The sequence below is a fragment of the Aquarana catesbeiana genome, linkage group LG04 (assembly GCF_042186555.1).
Source record: "Aquarana catesbeiana isolate 2022-GZ linkage group LG04, ASM4218655v1, whole genome shotgun sequence".
NCBI lineage: Eukaryota > Metazoa > Chordata > Amphibia > Anura > Ranidae > Aquarana > Aquarana catesbeiana.
In genome coordinates, this window is record NC_133327.1 from 44,974,768 (window position 1) to 44,991,969 (window position 17,202).

The window sequence follows — 17,202 nt, forward strand, 5'->3', positions numbered from 1 at the left end:
AATAGAGCTTTCTTTTGATGGTATTTGATCACCTCTGCCATTTTTATTTTTTGCGCTATACACGGAAAAAGACTGAAAATTTTGAAAAAAAATGATATTTTCTACTTTTTGTTCTAAAAAAAATCCAATAAACTCAATTTTAGTCATACATTTAGGCCAAAATGTATTCGGCCACATGTCTTTGGTAAAAAAAATGTCAATAAGTGTATATTTATTGGTTTGCGCAAAAGTTATAGCGCCTACAAACTAGGGTACATTTTCTGGAATTTACACAGCCTTTAATTTATGACTGCCTATGTCGTTTCTTGAGGTGCTAAAATGGCAGGGCAGTACAAAACTCCCACAAATGACCCCATTTTGGAAAGTAGACACCCCAAGGAAATTGCTGAGAGGCATGTTGAGCCCATTGAATATTCATTTTTTTTGTCCCAAGTGATTGAATAATGACAAAAAAAAATAAAAAAATTACAAAAAGTTGTCACTAAATGATATATTGCTCACACAGGCCATGGGCATATGTGGAATTGCACCCCAAAATACATTTAGCTGCTTCTCCTGAGTATGGGGATACCACATGTGTGGGACTTTTTGGGAGCCTAGCCATGTACGGGGCCCCGAAAACCAATCACTGCCTTCAGGATTTCTAAGGGCGTACATTTTTGATTTTACTTCTCACTACCTATCACAGTTTTGAAGGACATAAAATGCCCAGATGGCATAAAACCCCCCCAAATGACCCCATTTTGGAAAGTAGACACCCCAAGCTATTTGCTTTGAGGCATGTTGAGTCCATGGAATGTTTTATATTTTGACACAAGTTGCGGGAAAGTGACAAATTTTTTTTTTTTGCACAAAGTTGTCACTAAATGATATATTGCTCACACAGGCCATGGGCATATGTGGAATTGCACCCCAAAATACATTTAGCTACTTCTCCTGAGTACGGGGATACCACATGTGTGGGACTTTTTGGGAGCCTAGCCGCGTACGGGGCCCCGAAAACCAATCACCGCCTTCAGGATTTCTAAGGGTGTAAATTTTTTATTTCACTCTTCACTGCCTATCACAGTTTCGGAGGCCATGGAATGCCCAGGTGGCACAAACCCCCCCCCAAATGACCCCATTTTGGAAAGTAGACACCCTAAGCTATTTGCTGAGAGGCATGGTGAGTATTTTGCAGCTCTCATTTGTTTTTGAAAATAAAGAAAGACGAGAAAAAACATTTTTTTTTTTTCTTTTTTCAATTTTCAAAACTTTGTGACAAAAAGTGAGGTCTGCAAAATACTCACTATACCTCTCATCAAATAGCTTGGGATGTCTACTTTCCAAAATGGGGTCATTTGGGGGGTTTTTTTGCCACCTGGGCATTCCATGGCCTCCGAAACTGTGATAGGCAGTGAAGAGTGAAATCAAAAATTTACGGCCTTAGAAAGCCTGAAGGCGGTGCTTGGTTTTTGGGGTCCCGTACGCGGCTAGGCTCCCAAAAAGTCTCACACATGTGGTATCCCCGTACTCAGGAGAAGCAACAGAATGCATTTTGGGGTGTAATTTCACATATTGCCATGGCATGTTTGAGCAATATATCATTTAGTGACAACTTTGCGCAAAAAAAAATAAAAAAAATAAAAAATTGTCTCTTTCCCGCAATTTGTTTCACAATATAAAATATTCCATGGACTCGACATGCCTCTCAGCAAATAGCTTGGGGTGTCTACTTTCCAAAATGGGGTCATTTGGGGGGGTTTTGAACTGTCCTGGCATTTTATGCACAACATTTAGAAGCTTATGTCACACATCACCCACTCTTCTAACCACTTGAAGACAAAGCCCTTTCTGACACTTTTTGATTACATAAAAAAATAATTTTTTTTTGCAAGAAAATTACTTTGAACCCCCAAACATTATATATTTTTTTAAAGCAAATGCCCTACAGATTAAAATGGTGGGTGTTTCATTTTTTTTTTTCACACAGTATTTGCACAGCGATTTTTCAAACGCATTTTTTGGGGAAAAAACACACTTTTTTAAATTTTAATGCACTAAAACACACTATATTGCCCAAATGTTTGATGAAATAAAAAAGATGATCTTAGGCCGAGTACATGGATACCAAACATGACATGCTTTAAAATTGCGCACAAACGTGCAGTGGCGACAAACTAAATACATTTTTAAAAGCCTTTAAAAGCCTTTACAGGTTACCACTTTAGATTTACAGAGGAGGTCTACTGCTAAAATTACTGCCCTCGATCTGACGTTCGCGGTGATACCTCACATGCATGGTGCAATTGCTGTTTACATTTGACGCCAGACCGACGCTTGCGTTCGCCTTAGCGCGAGAGCAGGGGGGAAAGGGGTGCTTTTTTTTTTTTTTTTTTTTCTTTATTATTATTATTTTTTTATCTTATTTTAAAACTGTTCCTTTCATTTTTTTTTTTTTTTTTTAATAAATTTAATAATAAATCATTTTTATTGTTATCTCAGGGAATGTAAATATCCCCTATCATAGCAATAGGTAGTGACAGGTACTCTTTTTTGAAAAAATTGGGGTCTATTAGACCCTAGATTTCTCCTCTGCCCTCAAAGCATCTGACCACACCAAGATCGGTGTGATAAAATGCTTTCCCAATTTCCCAATGGCGCTGTTTACATCCGGCGAAATCTAAGTCATAAAATGCTCGTAGCTTCCGGTTTCTTAGGCCATAGAGATGATTGGAGCCACTCTGGTCTCTGATCAGCTCTATGGTCAGTTGGCTGAATTACCGGCTGCATTCTCAGGTTCCCTGTTGAGACAGGAGAGCCAGAGAAAAACACGGAAGACGTTGGGGGGGGGGCATTCCCTCCCACTGCTTGTAAAAGCAGTCTAGAGGCTAATTAGCTGCTAGGATTGCTTTTATATGAAAGCCGACCGCTGGCTGAAAAGAATGATACCAAGATGATACCTAAACCTGTAGGCATCATTCTGGTATAACCACTCAAAGTCGTGAATGGCGTACCTGAAGACAAAAAAATGGTTAACAATAAAGCACAGTAAACGGTAAAGTATAAAAAATTGCATACCTGAAAAGCAAACATGATAAAACATAATAACAATAAAACATTGCAGAATAGAATACAGTAAAAAAGAGCAGAACAATAGAGAGAATAGAGAGAGAAAGAACAATAAAACGACAACTATTATTTTTTATTTTATATTTTTGTTTGTGTTTTTTTTTTTTTTTTACACTTTTTTTTGTAACTAACTTTTATAACTGTAACCGGTTCCAGGTTCGGGTCTCTCAAAATGCGATGGCATCTTGGGAGACCCTGTGAAAGTGTGCCTAGTCTGTGCAATGCTGTACCCTACGCTAATACTCAACTAGTGAATGGTAGCGTTCAAAACATTCACCAATGCAAAGACCAGGATTGTCAAGACAGGAGAGACAATAATAGCGGGTGTCACGCCTATATCCGCGCTTGCTGCAGACACGACATCTTTTTTGGGGGGGTCGTTGGGTAGGGGTACTCGGGAGGACATAAAGAAAATGCCTCTCATGCAGCCGACTGCATTTGGTTGGGGATGTGAATGGGGGAAGTACGGGCGCTGCAGAAGTGGTGGGTTCCCAATTAGGATTGGCGAATGCAGCAGGAAGGGCATTATGGCCACGACGGGCCTGTGTTTGTCTTTTTGGTGGCAGCGGGACACTACTTGTGCTTGCCACCTCACCAGCTTGAACTGCACTTATGGGACTCGCTACGTCACCAAGTGTTACTGCAGTGCGGGTTTGACTACGACCGGGGTGTACTAGGCCGCTGGTGCTTGCCAGTTCACCAAAACGCTACAAAAAAAACTGTTAGCGATCGCAGGGATCAGGCCTGACTCTGCGAACGCTGCAGTTATTTGTTTAGTGTTTTGTAAGTGACAGTGATCGATCGATACTGCACTTGGGTGGGCTGGGCTGGGCCGGGCGGAGGGGAAAAACGCAGGTGCTAGCGGGTATCTGGGCTGATCCCGCTAACACTGCGTTTTTGGGAACCCTAAACTGCTGGGGACGCTAGTATAGATCTGATCGGATCAGATATTGATCCGTACAGATACTATACCACTAAGGGAGGCGTATGCTGCGTGCGTGGGTGTTAGCGGTACTGGCACTAATCTGACGCTGCCTGGGGCGACGCATATCACCGCCGGGCGATCAGGGGGCTAAACCTTTATTCGGTAATAAACGGCGGGTGCCCTGACACTATAAAAAATAAACGAACTAACCAGCGTCACCCGTAACACTTATACGGTGATCAGTGGTGAAAGGGTTAACTAGGGGGCAATCAAGGGGTTAAAACATTTATTAGGTAGTATATGGGGGTCCCTGACGCTATAAAACGCTGACGGCGAACCTAAATATTTACCTCCCTAACTAGCGTCACCAGCGACACTAATACAGCGATCAGAAAAATGATCGCTTAGTGACACTGGTGACAGGGGGTGATCAAGGGGTTAAAACTTTATTAGGGGGGGTTAGGGGGGTACCCTAGACCTAAAGGGGCCTAACACTCACTGCCCTAACACTGTAACTGTCACAAACTGACACCAATCAGTAATCAGAAAAAAAAAAAAAAATACTGCTTGGTGTCAGTTTGTGACAGGGGGGGGGTGGTTGGGGGGCGATTGGGGGGGGGGGATCGGGGTGTTTTATGTGCCTGGCATGTTCTACTGTGTGTGCGTAGTGTTTTGTGCACTTACATGTCTTCTCTCCTCGGCGCTGGAACGGAAACTGCCAAGCCGAGGAGAGATGACATCACATCCTCTGCCTGTGTGAAACTACACACAGGCAGGGGAGGATTCCGATTGGCTGGGAGCGATCGCGAGGGGGGGGCCACGATCGGATGGTCTCCCCCTCGCCTCCCAACGCTCCCAGTCAAATGCCGACCGCCGCTGGCACCGGAGGGGGGGGTCCGATCGGACCCCCCGCCCGCGGGAGGCAGATCACGTACAGGTACGTGATTCTGCCTGCCCGTGCCATTCTGCCGAAGTATATCTACGTTAGGCGGTCGGCAAGTGGTTAAAGTGTTACAAAACCCAGGAGCCTGCATTCACTATATCTGATCTCCCACAGTACACATGGAAATGTAACTATTTTAGTAAATAGAAATGGCTAAATACCTTTTCCCATCAGCAGTATAATAGCAGTCTTATGACTTCTATCAGTGTTTGGTTAAAGCTTGTAGAAGGAGTCTGGACAGTGCTGATTGGCCCTGTGCTGATCACATGCACTCTCCCAAGAAAAAAAACAATCTCTCTAGCAATACTCACCAAACTGAGCATGTTAAGCCTGTCCCCTAATGCTCTGTTCTATCAGGAAATGGTCTGGAGTCAGTGGAAGAAGAGGAGGATCTGTGGATACAGGATCACACAACCTTTATACACAACGCAGGGTATTAATGCCTTAGGTTCCACAGTGAGTATAACAAGCTTGCTTTTATGCATATACAGACTGATTTTACTGTTGTGGGTTTAGTAACACTTTAACCACTTCAGCTCCGTAAGCTTTACCCTCCTTCATGACCAGGCCATTTTTTGCGCTACGGCACTGCATTATTTTAACTGACAATTGCACTGTTTTAGGACCGAGTACAAGTACCGATACTTTTTTTCAAGTACTCGCCGATACCGATACTTTTTTTTTAATGTCACGTGACAGTGTTTTTTTTTTTTTTTTTTTTTAACAGTGTTTTCTTTTTTTTGGGGGGGGGGGGGTGAACGGTGTATGTGTGTGTGTGTTTTTTTTTTTTTTTTTACAATTTTTATTTTTTACAATAATATTTTTTTTATTCTTTATATGTTTTTTTTTTTTAATCAGCCCTGTTGGGGGGCTTTGGTGAGATATCAGGGGTCTTAACAGACCTCTGATATCTCCTCCTTGAGATAGAGAAAGAGACCGAGGATAGAGATTCCCCAGTCCCTTTCTCTGCAGCCTCAGCTGCACTGAGAATGAATGGAGAGAAGACAGCGGCTCCTCTCCATTCATAAACTGACACATCGTAATCACAGGAGGTTACAATGTTTCAGTTATGTGAATGGACAGAGTCAGCTGACTCTGTCCATTCACACAGCGGAGAGAGACAGCAGAACGGAGGGGACAGAGAAGGAGAGGGGAACGGAGGGGACAGCGGAGAGACACAGGGAAGGAAAGAGGAACAGAGGGGACAGCGGAGAGACACAGCAGAACGGAGGGGACAGAGGAGGGGGACAGAAAAGGAGAGAGGAACGGAGGGGGACAGTGGAGAGACACAGGGAAGGAGAGAGGAACAGAGGGGGACAGCGGAGGGGGACAGAGGAACGGAGGGGGCATGGAGGAGGATGCAGTGACAGTCAGTGGTGAGCGATCACCGCTGTATGTCACTAAAACTGCTAAAAGCCGCTGGGGGAGAATCTTGTAACTCCCCCACGCGCCCATCACAGCTGTCTTCCAGGTATCGGGGGAAGCATCGGGAGCATTTGCCCGAGTACAAGTACTCGGGCAAATGCTCGGTATCGGTGCCGATACCGATACTAGTATCGGTATCGGGACAACCCTACTTCCGAGCATGCGTCGAATTGTTTCCAAGCATGCGTAGGAATTTTCTGCGTCGGAATTGGTACAGACGATTGGAACTTTTTCCGACCGAAAAATAGAGAACCTGCTCTCAATCTTTTTGCTGGCGGGAATTCCGCCAGCAAAAGTCCGATGGAGCATACACACGGTCGGAATTTCCGACCAAAAGCTCACATCGGACTTTTGCTGGGGGAATTTCCGATCGTGTGTACGGGGCATAAGAAAACCGGATGCATACGTTTGGGCAGTCTGGTGACACCTACCACTTAGTACCTGCGATACCTCGATTGCTCAATTTCACAAAACAATTTTTGCTACTCGCCTGCTATTCTTTGTTGTACACTGTTACTCACATTAGCAAAGTTATAGAATATCGAGAGCGATGTTACAAGTGCTCATGTATAGACTATGATCCTTTAATTCGTGTATATCTAATTGTGCCTGATTAGAACATTTTGCTGTGTTGAATTGTCAACAATCCATCACAGAATTGTTTGTACCAATTGCTTTGAAAATGTAATAAAAATCTTTAGAAATAAAAAATCCCCAAAGCGTATATTGATTGGTTTGCGCAAAAGTTATAGCATCTACAAACTATATGACATTTTTATGGAACTTTTATTTATTTATTTTTTTACTATTAATGGCAGCGATCAGCGACTTATGCCCCGTACGCACAAGCGTAATTTCCGTCGGAAAAATCTTGGATGGTTTTTCCGATGGATTTCCGCTCAAGCTTGGCTTGCATACACACAGTCACACAAAAGTTCTCTGAACTTTCGACCGTCAACGCGGTGCCGTACAACACTACGACGAGCCCAGAAAATGAAGTTCAATGCTTCCAAGAATGCGTCGAATTGTTTCTGAGCATGCGTAGGAATTTTGCGAGTCGGAATTGCTACAGACGAATGCATTTTCGGATAGGAACTTTTTCCAACTTAAAAATAGAGAACCTGCTCTCAATCTTTTGCTGGCAGAAATGCCGCCAGCAAAAGTCGGATGGAGCATACACACTGTCACATTTTCCGACCAAAAAGCTCACATCGGTCTTTTGCTGGCGGCATTTCCTATCGTGTGTATGCGGCATAATAGCAGGACTGCAACATTGCGGTGGACAAATCGAACACTAAATCACACTTTTGATACTTTTTTGGAGACCAGTGACACCAATACAGTGATTAGTGCTAAACAATATGCACTGTCATTGTACTAATGACACTGGCAGTTAAGGGGTTAACATCAGGGGCAATCAAAGGGTTAAATGTGTTCCTAGGGAGTGCTTGCGAACTGTGTAGGGGGGAGCTTTAACTGTGGGAAGGCAGAGATCCGTGTTCCTGCTTAGCAGAAACACAGGATCTCTGTCTTCCCTACTAACAGAACGGCGAACTGTCTTGTTTACATAGGCAGACCGCTGTTATGCCTCTGTTGGGAACGATTGTCATGTCGTGGCAGAGATTGGGTCCATCGGACCCGCTGATAGGGTCCCGCTGTGTCCAATGACAGTGGGAGCGGGTCGCCGGTTGTGCAGACCCGGAAAGCTGTGTACAATTGCTTTGTAGGTTCCATCCATCCTCTTTTCCAACAGGATCCCATGAGTGAGAGCCTGCAGACCTGCTACAAATATTTGAATGAGACAGGCAGGAGCTACTCGCCAGTCACCCAGGCCTTGGAAGGGGAGCTTCGGTGAGTGTATTGTCTGTTAAATACGATTTTTAGAAAATACTGTTTTTGGAAAATTTGGGAATTTATTTAAAATTTTTTTTTGTCTGAGTTGCACAAGCATCAGTGCCTTATCAGCTGATGGGGTCAATCTAGCTTATGGGCATTGTATTTCATTTTTAGGTAGCTGGAATAGCACCCTAGGATACCATCAACAGAAGCAGCATGTACTAGTTTATTTGTATTTCATTTTTAAGTAGCTGTAAATACCACCCTAGGATGCTAACAACAGAAGTAGCATGTACTAGTGATTTAAACAGAAGTGGGCATCACTAGAGGGTGGATTGCATTTGGGTTGCACAAATTGTATTATTAGATTGTAAGGAGCTGTCTTCTGTCTCTACCCCTTAGGCACATATTCTGTATCTTCTATCTGGTTATGAGGGCTATGGACACTGTGGAGGACGACATGACTATCAGTCTGGAGACCAAGATCCCCATTCTGAAAAACTTTCACAATCTACTGTACCAGCCTGACTGGAGGTTCATGGACAGCAAGAAGCATACTCGCCAAGTGCTTGAGGATTTCCCAACTGTGAGTAAAGATAGGGACTCATGTATGTGAACCATGCTACCATGGCATTATTTTTCATTTCAAAGTACGTTTTTGGACTATTCAGTAGATCGCATCAGCACTGTGTATGAATTATTGTTAGTTGTTGTCCACTTACAGCAGTGGTCAGTGTATTACTTCTTTACAATTATTGTCACTAGGATCATCTTATATTGGTGGTTAGTGGTGAAGTGCCCCTTTCTGTTGGTGGCTAGTGGTGAAGTGCCCCTTTCTGTTGATGGCTAGTGGTGAAGTGACCCTTCTGTTGGTGGGTAGTGGTGAAGTGCCTCTTTTATTGGTGGCTAGTGGTGAAGTGCCCCTTCTGTTGGTGGCTAGTGGTGAAGTGCCCCCTTAAATGGCCATTGCAGTGTTTTCTTATATTGCTGGTCAGTGGAGGAAGAGATCTGTCTTATCACCTTCCTCTGCATTTCCAGAGCACACTTCTATACTTCCCATCTCTCAATTTCCAGGTGTAGCACAGAGCCAGGACTGGTCTGGCTGTTTGGTCCCAGGTTCTTTTCCCTGATAGGCACACGGTAATCCACAGTCACTAAAATCATGGAACAGTCTGTACATTTCATTTTATAGTTCTTTTGTTAAAGAACTGGGATAGGGTGAGGGCGAGCCTAATGCCCGACGGAAAAAGTGCGATCGGATTGTGTTTTCGGAAATTCCAATCGTATGTGGGCTCCATCGGACTTTTTCCGTCGGAATTTCCGACACACAAAGTTTGAGAGCAGGCTATAAAATTTTCCAACAACAAAATCCGTTTGCGTAAATTCCGAGCGTGGGTGGACAATTCCGACGCACAAAGTGCCACGCATGCTCAGAATAAATTAAGAGACGAAAGCTATTGGCTACTGCCCCGTTTATAGTCCCAACGTACGTGTTTTACGTCACCGCGTTCAGAATAATCGGATTTTCCAACAATTTTGTGCGACCATGTGTATGCAAGACAAGTTTGAGCCAACATCCGTCGGAAAAAATCAGTGGATTTTGTTGTCGGAATGTCCAATCAATGTCCGATCGTGTGTACAGGGCATAAGGATTCTCCAAGAAACTTCAACAACTTGCAGTAGAGGATACTAAATCTGAACTATTGCCATGTCTGCACCCCCTTTTGAAGGTATGGTGGTGGTATTAAACAGGGACTCCTCAACAGGAGAATAGTCCTCTATGTACAAAGAATAAGCTCTCCCAAATCAAGCTAAAGAAAATCTCCAAGTCCAATAGGCTGGTGCTGTTTCCTGAATACTGTGTATTGTGTAGCTGCCTGCAGTATCAGTTAGTTTCTGTACTTCATTTTCCTGTGTCCTGGATATGTAGATGAGCTCTCTGCAATTTTTAGGAGGCTAGGCCAGATGTCCCCCAGACAAACAGAAGCTGGGACCACAAGCAGGATTCTTGTAGCTTCAAGTTGTCTCCCAGGAATACCACAGCCCCCTGGCTGGGTCTTACTCCCCCAGGAACAAGAGACCTTTGTTTTAAATCCTAGCCCTCTCATCCCCCTGCTGGTCACTCATTCCATTGACCAAGGATTGGCTGGAGAAGTATTAATATGGGGGCCAGGGTCTGGGTTCTTTCCCACACTATATCCCATAGCAACGTGGGATGCAGGGGAAAGTAACCCAGCTTGCACCAACAGGACCCAGAACAGACACTATTAAAAGATCATTGCTCTCCCTGGCTACAGGGAGACCAAAAAACTATACATTTTAACAATGGTAGCCTATTCGGGCAGTACACAGGATTCCCAGGAACTCCAGGTCCACAGGACCTTCTGCCAGGACTTTTCAATCTCTGCCAATACTTCCTATGGTGCTCGTAGCTGGACTTTGATAAGTCTTGCACTCAGAATCCCTGCCAATATTTCCAGTGGTGCTCCAAAATGCCCTCCCAGAACTTCTATGGTACTTGCAAAATTCCTGCCAGAACTTCAAGTTTCCTAAAATGATGCTTGGCATGTCCTCTGGGAGAGTATTTAAGATCCAGCCCTGGAAGTGGCTGGTGCTGTGTCCTCTTGCCAGATAGCCTGTGAAGTGCAAAAGGACTATACTACACCACTGATTGCCACCACTCTGCATGTGGCACTCAGCCTCAGCACAGTAGTGCAACCTGGTGTAGTTAGCTGCAGAGTACTCTACATATCCAGTACCTCCAGTCCTTGAAGACCTTCATCATGAAGGAGAGAGTAAGCCCTTCTGAAGTGGGCAAAGCAAGGAATTTCCACCTAGTGGTCTATCCCCTGGGAAGGTGCCTCTACCCTGGCATGGTAAGTCCAGGGCTTTGCCCCTTTCTCTGTGTAGTCACCCTCAACATCACACCCAAGCCCCCCTATCCTGGGGATAGTCCTGGAACAGGGGGCCCTTGCCTTGGCACCATGGGGTGGGCGTCAAGAGCACCTCAGCCCAAGAACAGTGCATTGCAGGGTGGCTGTGACACTTCTATCGTGACTATGGCCTAGCAAGTTCCACTCTAAAAGGTTTGTTGTGGCCATAAACATAGCATGCACAACTTTACATATAGCAAGTCGATTTTGGCTTTGACACATATGAGTGCACAATGGCCATACTGTGTTTATACTCCCGCCAATGGTAAGAGGTACACAGGCCTCCCACTGGCTCCAGGCTCCATCTTGAGCACATTTCTCTGCTCCAGATTGTGGTCTCAGGTCTCTGCGTCAGCCTTTACCAGCAGCTTCAGTAGTGGAACATAAGACAGCTGAACTCTTTTTGCTCTGTAACAATAATCTCTACACTGATCGAGGAATCCCCTTACCCTCATGGCAGACATCAGACAGAAGGAAAGTGGGATGAAGGGGCAGGCCAGCACACGGAGCACAGGATCATGATGAGGGTTCCTGTCAAAACGTCTGGGTCTTTGGACCTCTCTACACTTCAGAGTCTCTCCTTATCTCCTTGGGTAACCTCCATTCCTTCTTTTAAGCTCAAGAGGAATTTTCAGCCTCTATGGCATACTTGATGGGGAAAGTGTCTACTCTCATAGAGACTGCAGAACACTCAATGTGTAAATGCTGCCAGTCCATGTCCCCTGCTGAGTAAATGTCTGATTTTCCGACCAAAAAGAAGGGGAGGAAGATGAGGAAGTGGAAGGTGAATCTTTGGAACCTGAATGCATTTTGGGAGGATGGGCAGTTGTCCTCTCTCTCTCTACCAACCTAAAAGAAACCATTAAAGTGTTGGTGGACTTTTGTTTGCAGCTAGAATCATCACCATCTGCTAGACCCAAGGTCACCAGTAAGAAATTTCTTCCCAAAACCAAGAAACCTAATAGGTCTTTTATGGTCCACCCACTAGTACAGGATGTGCTGTATGAGGACTGACTTGAGACTAGGGATTGTAAGTTCGACTCGAACATCTGGTGTTCGCCCATTCGCCGAATCCCGAACATTATGGGGCGTTTGCGGCAAATTCACGTGCCGCAGAACGCCCCATAATGCACTGCAAGATCGCAGTGCATTGATGTCTGATGATTGGCCAAAGCATGCACCTGACCTGCATGCTTTGGCCAATCAGGGTGCCTTTAGCCAATCATGGCTCAGCAAGTCCACGCCCCACACTATATAAGACTGCTTACATATATATAGATATATATTTATTTTTTTATGGGTCGGTCGGGCGGCGTAACAATGGATGTAAATTTTTTCTTTTGATCTGGGGGCCCCTTGTTAAAGGGGGCTTCCAGATTCCGATAAGCCCCCCCACACGCAGACCCCCACAACCACCGGGCAAGGGTTCTGGAGATGAGGCCCTTGTCCCCATGTTGATGCTTTGGGGGGGACATGTTGAGGGCATGTGACCTGGTATGGTTCAGGAGCGGGGGGGCGCTCGCTCGCCCCCCCCACCCCATCCTGTCCTCCAGGCTGCATGCTCAGATAAGGGTCTGGTATGGATTTTGGGGAGGACCCCACGCCAATTTTATTTAAAATTTTGGCGTGGAGTTCCCCTTAATATCCATACCAGACCCAAAGGGCCTGGTATGGACTGGGGGGGGGCCCACGCAGATTTTTTCCCTGATTTTTATTACCGGGAGCCGGCAATACATTACAGCCACGAGCAAGTTTTGATTAAATTTTTTCCTTTTAGAAATGTAATTTTGCTGCGGAACTGTAAAACACATCAGACAGATGCGACACTTTACAGGCAGACTAAGGGGACCCCCAGGCACAATATTTAAAGGAATATATAATTTTTATTGTTTCACTTAAAATCACTGCTATTAAAAAAGGTAGTTTCTTGTTCATACATCACGGGACACAGAGGCTTGGTAATTACTTAGTGGGTTAGATAGTACCTTCAGGTGATTGGACACTGGTAACCCTAATTACAAAGTGAGTTCCTCCCCTATATAACCCCTCCCATATGGAGGGTACCTCAGTTTTTTTTGCCAGTGTCTAAGGTGGTTGATCACATTGAAGATGTGCTAAGAAGAAGGCTCTATTGATGGTCTGAAGGTTGATGGTCTCTGCGAGGACCTAGGAGCTATACAACCGGATCCATACCTCGGGCCAATAGTAAAAACGCTTAAGATGGATGGTACTCGGGCCTCGTGATAAGAAGATACAAGGTTTTGCCTGTAATGTCTCTCCTTGGAGGTCTGGGCTCTGGGATCCAGGCTTTGGTGTACTTATATAACAGTGGCACGAAAATTTTCTGGCAGAGTCTTCTACAGGTCCAGGGAAGAGGATCCTGGGAGTAGGAACCCAGAACCCTGAAGGTTGGCACAACGCTACCCGCCGTGATAGGTGAAGGCTGGAATCTGTCTGTTCTCTGCAGTTCCTGCGGTGGGGAAAAGGTAAGTGAAGACAATCCTAAAGTTTACATTATGGATTATCTTCTGTGAGTAGTTTGTATGTCTTACCTGTTTTACGCCACTAGAGGAAGTAAGAGACATACCTGGTGTATACTTACATGCCTTCCAGGATACACGCTCAGTGAAGTTGGTCTAAGAAGCCGCTCACCTCCTCCGCTGCAGGCTCTGCCACATAAACTGAAAAGGGGGGATCCCACGCAGTCCTCAGGTGGTCTCCTTTCTCCCCCCTCACCCAGGCCACCGCCATGATGGTCCTACTCGCACGCGCAGGGGGAAAGCTTTTACGACAGGGTCGACGGGGAAGGAGGGGGGGCATGGTTGCAGCACCGTGCACATGTGGTGTGCATGGCGCGCCAGTGTGCAGGCGCAATGCCCAAGGCGCCAGAGCTCCTGTACGTGGTGGGACACAGAGCTGTGGGCAGTAAGCATCTCAGTGGATCGGATCCAAGACAACCTTAGACATCTACTCGGCATCAGGTTGTGCAGTTTGTAGTTAATGTTTATATTGTAAGGCTATAGCACAACAGTGATTGCACTTTACACTAGTACCTCTGCTTTGCAGCTTAGAACTATGTCTCCTCATAAGAGGACTTCAGGGGGAGGTAAAAGAGGCACCAGAAAATCAGCGCCTACATCTAGGGGTTCTGGACATGCCTGCAGGATACCATTCCCCCCTACAAGACTGGAGGCAGGCTCACAGGATGAGTCGGTACCCCTGTCAGGTTTTGCAGCCTCTCCCAATGTTTCAGTCCCTGTTTATGTCACAGAAGACGCTTTGAAGGCTGCATTGGATGGTTTAGAAGGAAGGATTACTACCTTTGTCACAGCTTCCTTAAAAAATAGCAGAAAAAGGGGTAGATCCCCTCTCTCTGCTTTGGGTTCCCTATCAGATGAGCATTCTGATAATGAGGAAATATCCCTATCTGAGGATAGGGATCAGGTACAGTCCAACGAATCAGGGGAAGAGGAGAAGCTTACTTCTACGTCCCAGGCCCTCAAAGCGCAGGTGCAATACTATACTGAATTGGTATGCCTTCCCAACTCATCCTTTACTGGATGAATTGTTGTATGAGGACTGGGGTCACCCAGATAAACTGTTTTCTCCTCCTAAGAGGTTTTCTATGCTTTATCCGGTGGAGGAAAGTTTCACCAAGAAATGGGGAGTCCCAGCCATAGATGCGGCTGTTTCTTGTGTGAATAAGAGCCTGACCTGTCCTGTGGACAATGCTCAAGGGTTTAAGGATCCAACTGACAAAAAGCTGGAAACTTTATTTAAGGCCTATTTCTCTGTGGCGGGCGCTGTGGTCCAGCCTACGGTCACAGCAATTGGCATGTGCCAGTTCCTCAAAGAACAAATGAAGCAGGTGCTTAGCCTCCTTTCCACTTAGGGGGCCAAGGTTTATACAGACCTGCCTAAAGCCTTGTGTTTTATGGTTGATGCCATTATGGATTCTGCTCAGCAAGCATCTTGCCTCACTCTCCTGCTGGTACACATGTGCAGGTCCCTTTGGCTTAAACATTGGGCAGCTGAGGCTTCATGCAAAAAATATTTAACTGGGTTCCCGTTTCATGGAGAACGCCTGTTTGGGGATGATCTGGAGAAATACATCCAGAAGATTACCGGGGGTAAAACCACGTTGTTACCAGTCAAAAGGAAGAGTAAACGTCCTTCATTTAGACGTTCTCTGTCCCCAGCCCCTGGAGCCTCATCCTCCAGGCAGAGGGGAAAGCCTCCCCAAAGAAATACTAGGGAAAGGTCCAAAGTCAAGCTCAAGGGCAAAAGAAACCTTGGGATCCAAAATCTGGTAAACAGAACCCCAAAGCCTCCATATGAAGGGGCGCCCCCAATCAGCCGAGTGGGGGGAAGGCTGCTGCAGTTTGCAGGCGCCTGGCGGGAAGAGATTCAGGACAGATGGGTAGCCTCCACGGTGTCTCTGGGCTACAAGCTAGAGTTCCGAGAGCTTCCGCCATCTCGTTCCCTAAGGTTAATAGTCTCCAGGGATCCAGTAAAAAAGAAGGCCCTTTCTTCTGGCCTTAGAACATCTGTTATCCCAAGGGGTAATTATAGAGCTGGCTCCGGAAGAGCAAGGCTCAGGGTTCTACTCAAACCTTTTTAGGGTTCCAAAACGGAGATGTCAGACCTATTCTGAATCTAAAAGACCTGAATCAAATTCTAGTCATTCATCCTTTACGCATGGAATCCATTAGCTCAGTAGTCTCCACCCTTCAGGGGGGAGAATTCCTGGCATCAATAGACATCAAAGATGCATATTTGCATGTGCCAATATTTCCCGCTCACCAAAGATTCCTAAGGTTTGGCTTTCAATTTGTGGCCCTTCCTTTTGGTCTTGCTACCGCTCCCCGAGTGTTCACAAAAGTTCTAGCCCCGCCCCTGGCAAATCTAAGGGCTCAGGGCATAACTGTGACAGCTTATCTGGACGATTTGCTACTCATAGAACAGTTCGTAACACGCCTAAGCCACAATGTGCTCTGCACGGTAAAGTACCTAGGATGGGTCCTCAATCTAGAGAAATCCTCCTTGCAGCCCCTAAAAAGGCTGGAGTATTTGGGCATGGTCATAGACACAGTCCAAAGCAGAGTGTTCTTACCCAGATCAAAAGCCAGGGTCATAAAAGATTTGGTCCAGGTAGTCACAGCAAGGAGAAATCCCTCCATCCGACTATGTATGAGACTATTGGGGAAAATGGTTGCCTCTTTCGAGGCTGTCCCTTACGCCCAGTTTCACTCGAGGCCTTTACAAAGCAGCATCCTCTCTGCCTGGAACAAGAGGGTTCAAGCCTTGGATCATCCAATGTGCCTATCCCCAGGGGTGCGCCAGAGCCTCAATTGGTGGTTACTGACCAAGAATTTTCTAAAAGGAAAGTCCTTTGTTCCAGTTACTTTTAAACTCGTAACCACAGATGCGACCCTAATAGGCTGGGGAGTAGTTCTGGAAGAAGCTTCTACCCAGGGAAGATGGTCCAGAGCTGAAAGGCTCTTACCCATTAACATTCTGGAAATTCGGACAATTCATCTAGCCCTCAAGGTCTGGACTTTCAGACTACAGGGTCATCCTGTCCGGATACAGTCCGACAATGCCATGGTTGTGGCTTATACCAATTACCAAGGAGGCACCAAGAGCTTGGATGCCCACAAGGAGGTGAATCACATTTTTTTTCTGGGCAGAAAGGCATATTCCTTGCCTGTCTGCGGTCTTTATTCCAGGGGTAGAAAATTGGCAGGCGGATTTTCTAAGCCACCTAAGCCACCAGCAGCTGTGTTCAGGAGAATGGTCTCTACACCCCGACATATTTCAGACCATATGTCAAAATTGGGGTACCCTGGATGTCAGGGCTGGACTGGGACAAAAATTTGGCCCTGGACTTCACCCAGAGCGGCCCACTTTAATTTTGAAAACATGCACATAACCAGAATATAAAACCATACGCAATTGCGCAATATGGATACTTATTGAGTTTAGGATGGATCTGAGGGAAGCGGTGCGGCCTTTGTATGGGGCATCAG

At 45.7% G+C, this 17,202-nt stretch overlaps 1 pseudogene; it reads left to right on the top strand.

The window, feature by feature from the left end:
* Nucleotides 1-17,202, top strand: part of LOC141139219 (squalene synthase-like) — a 112,549-nt pseudogene that overhangs the window by 1,626 nt on the left and 93,721 nt on the right.